This window comes from Eriocheir sinensis, chromosome 51 (assembly GCF_024679095.1).
Source record: "Eriocheir sinensis breed Jianghai 21 chromosome 51, ASM2467909v1, whole genome shotgun sequence".
Lineage (NCBI taxonomy): Eukaryota > Metazoa > Arthropoda > Malacostraca > Decapoda > Varunidae > Eriocheir > Eriocheir sinensis.
Genome location: NC_066559.1, coordinates 275,854 through 287,818, shown reverse-complemented (window position 1 = coordinate 287,818; position 11,965 = coordinate 275,854). Strand labels below are relative to the sequence as shown.

The window sequence follows — 11,965 nt, the reverse complement described above, 5'->3', positions numbered from 1 at the left end:
TTCTCCTCCCCTCTCCACTTCTTCCTTCAATCTCTTCTTCCTCTCTCTCTCCCGTCATTTCCTTTGTTCCTCCTCCGTTTCCCCAGCTCTCAACACCCTTTCCCTTACTTCCTCCCTTCTCCCTTCTCTCTCTCTCTCTCTCTCTCTCTCTCTCTCTCTCTCTCTCTGACAGAAGCTAACACAATGGATCCATATGAGACGTTCTTTGCCTCATTGCCGTTTCTCATCCTCCTCCTCCTCATCATCATCATCACCATCATCATCATTATCATCGTCATCATTAGCTATTCGATACTTTTTTTTCTGTGGTTGCATTATTTTGATTTACAATGTTATTTAGTAAACTTAGTGTTATAATTTTTGTTGTTGTTGTTTGATGTTCTTTCCGCTTGGATTTCATGTTACAAAAAGACAACACGCCATTTTAACATTAAAGAGAGAGAGAGAGAGAGAGAGAGAGAGAGAGAGAGAGAGAGAGAGAGAGAGAGAGAGACGGACGAGCAGGGAGAGAAAAGAGAGATAGAAGGAAAGAAATGGGAGGAAGAGAAGAGGGGAGAGAAAATATGAGAAAGGGAGTTGAAAAATGGAGAAAGAGAGGGTCGAGAGAGAGAGAGAGAGAGAGAGAGAGAGAGAGAGAGAGAGAGAGAGAGAGAGAGAGCAGGATGTAAAGGGGGGTTAACGAGCTCATGAAGTTATATATGTACTTCGCGACGTCACACCTGCGTTCACCTGTCCCTTTACGTTCCCTAATGAGTACCTCGGCGTCACCTGATCTTCCCGGTGTGTCTATTATTGAAGGAACGGCTGAAGGAGGAAAGGAGGAGGAGGGGTGTACTTATTTTAACGGTGTGTTGTGTGTGTGTCAAATTGTTGTGTTGTAATGGTCGTGTTCTTTGTGTTGAATAATGTGTTGTTGAGTTTAGTTGTGTGTGTGTGTGTTTTTTTTTTTTCTTTCATTTTGTTGTTGAGTTTATTCCCGTGTTGCAGAGGTTTATTAATAGTACCTCTCTTTCTTCCTGTTTCTTTCTTTCTTTTGTTTGTTTTCTCTCTCTCTCTCTCTCTCTCTCTCTCTCTCTCTCTCTCTCTCTCTCTCTCTCTCTCTCTCTCTCTCTCTCTCTCTCTCTCTCTATCTTTCATATTTCTTCCTTTCTTTCTTTTTGTCTTTGTCTGTGTGTCTGTTTCTCTTTCTGTTCGGATCTTTACCTCAATCTGTCTTCATATGTATGTATGTATGTATGTACGTAAGTATGTACGCTTATATCCATGTATCTTCTACAGGTGTCGCGAAATGTAAGTTAAACCCAGTCCTCGGTAGTATAGTGGTTAGTATCCCCGCCTGTCACGCGGGAGACCGGGGTTCAATTCCCCGCCGGGGAGGCCAATGTTTTTGGATTCAGGAGTCTTCGTGAGCTCTGGGCTGATCTCCGCCGAAGGGCTCAATGCATTTAGGCTAAGAATCACTATCTATGGAAGCGCTGAGGTCATCTTCAAGCTATATCTTTCAGGGTATCAGGACATCTCTCCTCCCGTATTTGACCTTGCTTTTGGACACCTCTTTTGTTTCTTTTTTAGGAGCAGCGAGTAGCAGGCTTTTTTTATTATTGTTTTCTTTTTTTGTGTGCCCTTGAGCTGCCTCCTTTGTTGTAAAAGGAAAAAAAAATCTAGCATTAGTCACACATCAACTCAGTTCTGCAGTTAGTTGTTGTCTCCTAACTATAGAATCTGCAGAGGAGGATGACAAAAATGATTGACTGGTTGAGAAACGCCGTATGAAGATAGACTCAGACATTTAAATCTGCATTCTCTGGAAAAGCGAAGAGTGGGGAGACTTGATCAAGGTTTATAACTGGATGAAGGGCTTTGTTTAATAAGGGTGATGTTAATAGGGTTCTGGAAGGAGGAGAGCCGGGTAGGACACGTAACAGTGGACTAGAGTTGTATAAATTTCAGATTCAGCAAAGACATGGGCAAGAATTGTGGATGAGTGGAACGGGGTTTGCAGGCATGTTGTGAATTCCAATACGATAGATACATTCAAGAAGGGGTTAAATAAGTTCACGGATAGTGAGGTTAGGTCGTGTTAGGTTTACAGAAGTTACGCTGTATAGGCCTAATACCCTTTTGCAGACTCCTTATGTATGTATGTATGTATGTTATGTACGTATATGTATGTATGTACGTTTATATGAGTGTATACTTCATTGCCATCGCGAAACGCAAATAAATAAATAAAATAAATAAAACCTGCTTTTCATACGTCATTAGCAAGTAAAGGTGACCTACACACACACACACACACACACACACACACACACACATACACACACACGAATCCCCCCCTCCCCCCCCCACTTCCCCGTACTCATAACACAAACATATACAAAAAGGTAGAAAAAATGGAGAAAAAAGGACGAGGAAAAAAAAAATAGTGGGATACATTGGCAACGTGACCTTCAGAGAGAGAGAGAGAGAGAGAGAGAGAGAGAGAGAGAGAGAGAGAGAGAGAGAGAGAGGCAAAAAAAAAAACACGAGGGGAAGGAAGGAGGGCTAAGGAGGAAAGCAAGGGAGAGAGGAAGGTTACAAATTAAAGAGCGAGATCATGAATGAGGGAGAGGAAGAGAGGGAGGGAGGGAGAGAAAAAAGCGATGAAGCGAGGGGGAGAAGGGAGACAGGAAGGAGGGATGAAGTTAGGTAAGGGAGGGAGGGAGGGAGAAGGGATGACAGGGAGAGAGGGAGGGAGAGAAGTAGATAGAGATGGATGGAGGAAGAATAGTTAGAGAGAGAGAGAGAGAGAGAGAGAGAGAGAGAGAGAGAGAGAGAGAGAGAGAGAGAGAGAGAGCGCACACAAGTCAGTCAGTCAGTCAGTCGATCAGTCAGTAAGTCAGTCAGTCAGCCAGTCAGTTGATAGATTCACAATTGGACTTCTTCCTCTTCTTCTTTTTTCTTCTTCTTCTTCTTCTTCTTCACCTCCTCTGCCCTTTTGCCTTCTTCACTTCATCCGAGTTCCCCTTCTTCGTTTTCTTCGTCTTCACTTTCAACATTAAGCTTTTTATTTTCATTTTTCCATCTTCTTTCTCCTCTTCCTCTTCCTCCTCTTCTTCCCTCCTCTTCCCTTTCTGTGTAGCTTAGTATCTTCCTACACACACACACACACACACACACACACACACACACATATACACACACTTCCGAATTCCCTCCTTGTTCCCTGTATCCAAGCTCCTCTTCCTTCCTCCTCCTCCTCCTCCTCCTCCTCCTCCTCTCAAGCACTCTCTCTCCACCTTACTATCATCCCTTCTTCAGCTAACACCTCCTCCCTTCATCCTTTCCCTCTCACCTTCAACCACCTTTCACCTCTTCCCCCCTTGTTCTTCCTCCTCCCTTCCTTCCTCTCTCTCTCTTCCTCTCCTCCTCCTCCTCCTCCCCTTTATCATAACACTGCGTTCTCCTTTCCTTCCTTTCTACCTCCTCCTTCCTCCCTTCTTGCTTTCCTTCCTTTCTTCCCTTCTACCTTCCATCTTTCCTTCCTTCCTTCTTTCCTTTCTACTTTTTTCCTTCTTTCCTTCATTCATTCCTTAGTTCTTTTCTTTCTTTCTGTATCTTTTCCATCCCTTATCTTCAACATCTCTCCTATCTCTCTTTTTCCTTTCCTTTTCCTCCTCTTTTCCTCGTTTCTCCTCTTCTTGCTTTTTTTTGTTTTCCTCCTCTTTTCTTTCCTCTCTTCCTTTCCTGTATTTCCCTTCTCCTCTGTTCTTCCTTATTTCCCTCCTTCATATTTCCTTTTTATTTTTATCATTCTCTTCCTCTTTTATTCCTCTTCTTCCTCTCCTTCCTTTCTCTTCTTCCCCTTTCCTCCTCCTCCTCCTCCAGCTCCTCTTCTCCTATCTTCCTGTCTCTTCTCCCCTCTCTCCTCATCCGTCTTCTCTTACCTCCGTCTCTCCTCCCTACCCCCCCCTCTAACCTCATCTCCCTATCTTCTCTCCAATCCTCTCTCTCCTCTTTCCTCCCCCCCTCCTTCCCTCTTCTCCCCTCTCCCCTCATTTCTTACTTCTGTACCTCCTTCCCCCCCCCCCTCTTCTTCCCTCTCCTTCTTTTACGTCTGTCCCCCCTCTCCCCCCCCCCCCCCCCTGCCAACGGTGACATTATAAGCACCGTGAATAATGGCGACCTTGTGCCGGCGAGATCAAGTTTAGCCTCCTCCTCCTCCTCCTCCTCCTCCTCCTCCTCTTCCTCTTCCTCCTCCTCTTCACACTCTTCTTCCTCGCTGTGCTCCAAATGGTTTCTCTTACTAGCTCTCCTCTCTTTTCCTGTGTTTCTTTTCCTCCTCTTCCTCCTCCTCCTCTTCCTCTTCCTCTTCCTCCTCCTCTTCCTCCTCCTCCTCTTCACACTCTTCTTCCTCGCTGTGATCCAAATGGTTTCTCTTACTAGCTCTCCTCTCTCTTCCTGTGTCTCTTTTCCTCCTCCTCCTCCTCCTCTTCCTCTTCCTCCTCCTCCTCTTCACACTCTTCTTCCTCGCTGTGTTCCAAATGGTTTCTCTTGCTAGCTCTCCTCTCTTTTCCTGTGTCTCTTTTCCTCCTCTTCCTCCTCCTCCTCCTCCTCCTCCATCCACTTTTGTGTCGTCGGGGAATTAAAAACCAGCCTTCCTAAACTCGCCGACGACACAAAAATGGGCTACAAGGACTCACGACAGCTGACTGCGAAATCATCCAGAGACCTCGACAGGGTTATTCACTGGTCTGAAAAGCGGCAAATGTCCTTCCAAATGTCCTTCAAGCTAAACAAATGTAAAGTCATACACTCTGGGCCCAGGAAGAGCAACCATGACAGAGTAACCATGAGTCGCTACCGGTCGTACAGGATCAAGCTAACCTCAGTTTCCTTCAAGAATCACATTGGTCATCACTTTGCTGCGTCAGGAGTGAACTAAACGCACCCGAGTGTTTACAGAAGTGCGTTAATCCTTTTCCGCAGGTCATGTAAGTAAGTAAGTGGCTGATGGAGTGATTGAGTCGCTAATGAGCCAACAGGTTTTCTGCTACCTGTTAATCCGTGTTTCCATGTTTCTTCCTCCTCCTCCTCCTCCTCCTCCTCCTCCTCCCCAGGGTGGTTCGCGGGCGTCAAAGGCGAGGGATCTTCAAGTGTGAAATATAAATGTGCGTCTGTTACGGGTATACTGTTACGGGGGCGGGGTAGTGGGGGGAGGGGGGGAGAGTAGAGAGGAGGAGGAGAGTAGGGAGGAGGTAGGTGGGGAGAGAAGAGCCGGGAAAGAGAAATTAGAATGGAAGGAGATAAGAGAATAATAATGATAATAATAATAATAATAATAATAATAATAATAATAATAATAATAATAATAATAATAATAATAATAACAATACTACTACTACTACTACTACTACTACTACTACTACTACTACTACTACTACTACTAATAATAATAATAATAATAATAATAATAATAATAATAATAATAATAATAATAATAATCAGACAAAAAAGATGATAATGATGAAGAAGGAGAAGAAGAAGAAGAAGAAGAAGAAGAAGAAGAAGAAGAAGAAGAAGAAGAAGAAGAAGAAGAATGCAGAAAAATAATCAAAACAAAACGTCTTGATAAGGTGTTAATTATGGAAGAAAGGAAACCAAATAAAATCCGTGTGGAAGGAAGGAGAGGAGGAGGAGGAAGACATGAAGGAGAGGAAAGGAAGAAGAGGAAGAGGAAGAGGAAGAAGAGGAAGAGGAAGAGGAAGAGGTCAATGAAGGATATACTATCTGGAGGTAAGAGGGAACAGGGGAGCTGTCTCCTGACCTAAGTGAAGGGGAGGAAGGGAGGAGGGAGGGAGGAAGGGAAGGAAGAAGGGGAGGAAAGAGAGAAAGGGAAGAAAGAGAAGAAGTTAAAAGGAGGGAAAGAAGAAAAGCGGAGGAAAGAAGAAAACAGGGAAAGGAGAGGAAGGGAGGGAGAGTGAGGTAAGAGAAGGGGAGGAAGGGAGAGAAGAAAGAGAAGGGAAGAAAAGAAGGTAAGGAAAGAGGTAGAGAAGGAAGGGAAGGAAGGAAGGAAGAAAAATATAGAAAAAAAGGGAGAATGAAGTAAGATAATGTGAGAAAGGGAGGGAAATTAGAGAAGGGAGAAGGGAGAGAAAGGAGGAATGGAGGGAAGGAAGAGGAGGAGGAAGGAAGGGAAGTGGACCAAAGGAGAGAGGGAGGAAAAGAGAAGTAAGATAATGGGAGGACTCTTAAGGAGGGAAGGAAGAGAAGGAGAGGAAGGAAGAGAAGGAAGAGGAGAGTAAGGAAAGAATAGAAGGGAGGAAAAGAAGGAAAGGAAGAAGGGGAGGAAGGAAGGAATGGAATAGAAGGGAAGAAAGAAAAGAGGAGAAAGGAAGGAAAGAAAAGATGGGAAAGAAAAGGAAGCAAGGGAAGGAAAAGGGGAAAGGAGGAGGAAGGGAAGAGGGGAAGAAAGGAAAGAGGAAGGGAGGGAGGGAAGGAAGCGAAGGGAAGAAGAGAAACAAAGAAAAAGAAGGAAAAGAAGAGAGGGAGAGGAAGGAAGGGAAGCAACAGTAGAGGAGGAGAAAAGGGAAAATGAGGGAAAGGAAGAAAAGGGAGGGAAAAGAGTGGAGGAAGGGAGAGAAGAAGAGAAATAAAAGGGAGAGGAAGAGAAAGATAAAAGAGAATGAAGGTGCAGAATGACAGAAGGAGAAGGAAGAGAGGAAGAAGAGGGGGAAAAGAGGAAAGGGATGAAGGGAGAAAGGAAAGGAAGGAGGAAAGGATTGGAAGGAAGGAAAAGGAAGGAGGAGAGTGGAAAAAGGGATAGAAGAGAAGGGAGGATGAAAAGGAACAGAGGATAGAGAAATTTTTATTTTCTCTCTCTCTCTCTCTCTCTCAGCCTCTGTCACATTCCTCTGACCTTTACTTATGCAAGGATGACGAGAGAGAGAGAGAGAGAGAGAGAGAGAGAGAGAGAGAGAGAGAGAGAGAGAGAGAGAGAGAGAGAGAGACGTCACTGTCACATTAATACGACGCATCCTTTACCCTTCATATCTTCTCTCTCTCTCGTCCGTTAGTCAGATAGCGCAGTCCGGTTGAGACATTCTGCTGAGAGAGAGAGAGAGAGAGAGAGAGAGAGAGAGAGAGAGAGAGAGAGAGAGAGAGAGAGAGAAACACATCCTCTGACGCAACAGGTACAGACAAGAAAGAAAACTGGCAGAGAGAGAGAGAGAGAGAGAGAGAGAGAGAGAGAGAGAGAGAGAGAGAGAGAATGGAATATATATAGCCGAATTGAACAAACAAGGAAAAAAAAAGCGCTAAAATGTATTATCTGAGGAGGATGTTTGCGTAAGAGGATGTAGAAGGAGATTAGGAACACAGATAATAATGGGAGGAAGGCTGTAAGGAAGGAAAACGAGAGATAAGCAAAGCAAGGAGAAGATAAAAGGGGGGATGGAAATGAAGGGTGAATAAAAGAGAAGTAGAGAGAACAAGAGAAAAGAGAAAAAGGAGATAAGAAACGAGGAAAGAAAAAATGAAAAAGTAAAGGAGAATAGAAATACAAAAAAGAATAAAAGAATGAAAAGGGAAAATAAATTAGGTTTGAACAAGGAAAAAAAAGGAGAAATAAAAGAAGATAGAGGATAAATAAACCAAGAAGATGATAAAAGGGGAATGAAAAGGAAAGGGTGAATAAGAGAGAATAGAATTACAGAAAGAATAAAAAAAGAGAAAAGAGAAAAGGAAATTAGAAGTGGAGAAGGATAAAAAAGGGAGAAATAAATGAAAATGAAAATGATAGGATGAATAAAAGAGAAGCAAAGTACAGAGAGTAAAAGAGAACGAAAAGGGAAACAGAAATTAGAAGAGAAGAAAAAAAAGAGGGAGAAATAAAAGAGATAAATAATGAGTAGAAGGGAGAAGAGAAGGAAATACAGAGAGTCGAAAACGCGAATGAATGTTGAAGAGAAACGGAAGAATAATGTGAAAAGAAAAAGACAAAAAAGAGGAGGAAATGTTAAAAAGGAAAATAATGATTGTAAACGAAAAAGAAGAATGAGGAAAAAAGAGAAAGATGAAAATGGAAATGAAATATGAAGAGAAAGAAGAATATGAGAAGAGAGAAAAAGGAGGAGAGATACAGATGCGAGAAGGGAGAAGAGAGAGAAGACTAGAAGAGAAGAGAGAAGAGGAAGAAGGATAGAAGAGAAAGGAGAAGAGAGAGAAGGATAGAAGAGAAAGGAGAAGAGGAAGAAGGAGAGAAAATAAAGAAAAAATAAAGAATGTAGAAGAGGTAGAAAGACAGAAGGGAAGGAAAAACAAGAAGAAGACAAAGAAGGAAAAACAAAAAATGAGAATGGAAAATAAAGAAGAAAAGGAAGCAAAAGAAAACAAAGGAAACAGATGAAGATGAAGAGAAGGAATGAGAGGGAGGTAAAAATGCTGATGAAAGACAGAAGATAGGAGAGAAGGAAGAAGAAAAGGAAGGCAATAGAAGAAAGGGAAAAAGTAAAACTGCGAATGGAAAGTAAAAAGAAAGAATGAAGGAAAGAAAAAAAGAATGAAAGAGGAGGAAGAAGAGAAGGGACCAAAGGAGAAGGAAAATGAAAAATGAGAAGGGAAGGTAAAGAGGAGAGAATGTAGGAAAGAAAACAGAATGAAAGAGAAGGAAAAAGAGACCAAAGAAGGAAAATGAGAAAGGAAGGTAAAGAGGAGAGAATGTAGGAAAGAAAACAGAATGAAAGAGAAGGAAAAAGAGAAGAGACCAAAGAAGGAAAATGAGAAGGGAAGGTAAAGAGGAGAGAATGAAGGAAAGAAAACAGAATAAAAGAGAAGGAAAAAGAGAAGAGACCAAAGAAGGAAAATGAGAAGGGAAGGTAAAGAGGAGAGAATGTAGGAAAGAAAACAGAATAAAAGAGAAGGAAAAAGAGAAGAGACCAAAGAAGGAAAATGAGAAGGGAAGGTAAAGAGGAGAGAATGTAGGAAAGAAAACAGAATGAAAGAGAAGGAAAAAGAGAAGAGACCAAAGAAGGAAAATGAGAAGGGAAGGTAAAGAGGAGAGAATGTAGGAAAGAAAACAGAATAAAAGAGAAGGAAAAAGAGACCAAAGAAGGAAAATGAGAAGGGAAGTAAAAAAGAAAGAATGTAGGAAAGAAAAAAGAATGAATAAAAGAGAAAGAAGCAGAAAAGGGAACAAAGAAGAACATAAGAACATAAGAACGTAAGGAGTCTGTAGGAGGCCGGTTGACCTATACAAGGCAGCTCCTGTTCACTCAACCCCACCTTACCTCACCATCCATGGCTTTATCTAACCTCTCCTTGAATGTATCTACGGTATTGGCACCCACAACATGGCTCACAAGACTGTTCCATCCGTCCACCACTCTTGGTGATCCACTTCTTGCATATGTCTTTGTTAAATCTGAATTTGTCTAACTTAAAACCATTGCCACGCGTCCTACCTGGCTCTTTTACTATCAAAATCTTATTGACATCCCCTTTATTAAATCCCTTCATCCATTTATAGGCTTCGATCAAGTCTCCTCGCAACCTTCGCCTTTCAAGAGAGTGTAGATTTAAATGCTTCAGTCTGTCCTCATAAGGCAAGTTTCTCACCCCCTGAATCATCTTTGTCATCCTCCTCTGTACAGATTCTAACACATTGATGTTAGAAGGGAAGGGCGAAGAGAGAGAAAGGAGAAGAGAAAGGAGGTTGGTAAGGAGGAGGGAGAAGAGAAAGAGGCTCTGTGACTGGCGGGGAAGAAGATCAACAAACCGACTGACCTGTTGCTTCGCACGGCTAAAATTACCCCCAGTGAGAGAGAGAGAGAGAGAGAGAGAGAGAGAGAGAGAGAGAGAGAGAGAGAGAGAGAGATTGAAAATGAGGAAGGGGAATGACAAGGAAAATGAGAATGAGAGGTAATGAGAATGAGAGAGAGAGAGAGAGAGAGAGAGAGAGAGAGAGAGAGAGAGAGAGAGAGAGAGAGAGAGAGAGAGAGAGAGAGAGAGAGAGAGAGAGAGAGAGAGAGGAGTGCAGGTGGTTAAAAGGAAAAGGGCAATGACAAAACACACACACACACACACACACACACACACACTTATCTTTCTCGCACAAACAAACAAACAAAAAGCAGAGAGAGAGAGAGAGAGAGAGAGAGAGAGAGAGAGAGAGAGAGAGAGAGAGGCTGGGGGAGGGGGGACCCGTCTACGCACTTGATGTCTGACGTCAGGCGGGACAGCTGACGAGAGAGAGAGAGAGAGAGAGAGAGAGAGAGAGAGAGAGAGAGAGAGAGAGAGAGAGAGAGAGAGAGAGAGAGAGTGGGTGGGGGGTGGGGGTGGAAGGTGGAAAGTCCCACGATTGGCGCCGGCAGGACAGCAAGGAGGATGACTGTGAGGGAAACACCGAGGAGGAGGAGGAGGAGGAGGAGGAGGAGGAGGAAAAGAACGTCAAAAAGAGAAAAAAAAAAAAAAGGACATGAAGAGAAGGAAGAGGATGAGCAGGAGGAAGAGAAGAAGGATGAGGACATATCTTTTTTTTTTCAAGTGGTAGAAGAGAAAAAAAAAAGATAGAATAAATTGGAAAAAAAAGAAGAAAAGGCGGAAGAGGAGAAGGAGGAAGATATTAAAGTTAAAATAGAAAAAAATAGGAATATGGATAAAGTGAACAAGAAAGTAGGAGAAAGGAGGAATAGGAGGAGGAGGAGGAAGATATTAAAGTAAAAATAGAAAAAAAATATGATTAAAATGAATAAGAAAGTAAGAGAAAGGAGGAGGAGGAGGAGGAGGAGGAGGAGGAAAAGATTACAGAAGGGAGGATAATGATAGTGATGGGAGAGGAAAAGAAGAAAGGGAAGAAACGGGACATGAAAAAAAAACATATAACAAAACAAGGAGGATGAGAATGGAAAGGATAACAACATCGCGGGAATAGAGGAAAAATAGTTCAAGTAAACCACCAATACAAATGATAATGAACAATAACAAGAACAGGAAGAGGAACACATGAAGAAGAAGAAGAAGAAGAAGAAGAAGATAAGAAGAAGATTAAGAAGAAGAAAAAGAAGAAGAAAAAGGAGAAAAAGAAAAAGAAAATGAAGAGAAAAAGAAGAAGAAAAGAAGAGAAAGACGATGAAGAAGAAGAAGAAGAAGAAGAAGAATATTAAGAACAACAACAACAACAACAACAATATGCAGAAGAACAGTAAAAAGAAGAAGAAGAAGAAAAACAAGAAGAAAAGAAAGAAGAAAGAGAAGAAGAGGAAGAGCCAAGCGTTGAGATAAGTGTGAGAGATAAATAAATAAAACAGCTGCGGGAGGAGGAGGAAAAGAAGAAGGAAAATGAGGAGGAGGAGGATGGAGGATACTTGGAAGGACACGGGAGGCCGATGATAGCGTGTACCTTTTCCGTGCGATCTAATCCTCCTTGTGAGCGTCTTCCGGGAACTTAAGGAAAACAGGAAAAGAGAAAGAAAAATAACGGGAAAAGAAGCAGAGACATTACAGCAAAAACAACCACAAGAAGAAGAAGAAGAACAAGAACAACAACAAAAAACCCAACAACAACAACAACTACAACATTAATACTTCTACCCCTCTTCCTCCTCCTCCTTCTTTTACTACTACTACTACTACTACTACTACTACTACTACTACTACTACTACTACTACTACTACTACTACTACTGATAACGAAAACACGGATAAGAGAAATAAGAAATAAGAAAGCCATTTGAATAAGGTAAAAAAGATAATAGGAGAAAGCAGAGAAGGTGACGAGTAATAGGAAGAGAAGTAGGAAAAAGAGGAGGAGGAGGAGGAGGAGGAGGACGAGGAGGGACAAGAAAGGAATGTCAGAACTGAATGCAAGACGAGGAATGTAAATATGGACTTAAAAGGAGAGAAAACAGAGGAGGAAGAGGAGGAAGATAAGGAGGAGGAGGAGGAGAAGAAGAGGAGGAGGAAGGACAAGGACGAGGAGGCGCAG

At 42.3% G+C, this 11,965-nt stretch overlaps 1 non-coding gene across 1 annotated transcript; it reads left to right on the top strand.

Annotated features, from left to right (window-relative positions):
* Positions 1–1,305: 1,305 nt before the first annotated feature.
* On the top strand, positions 1,306–1,377 carry Trnad-guc (transfer RNA aspartic acid (anticodon GUC)). The gene has a single exon. It is a non-coding gene; the product is annotated as a tRNA-Asp (tRNA).
* Positions 1,378–11,965: the final 10,588 nt, after the last annotated feature.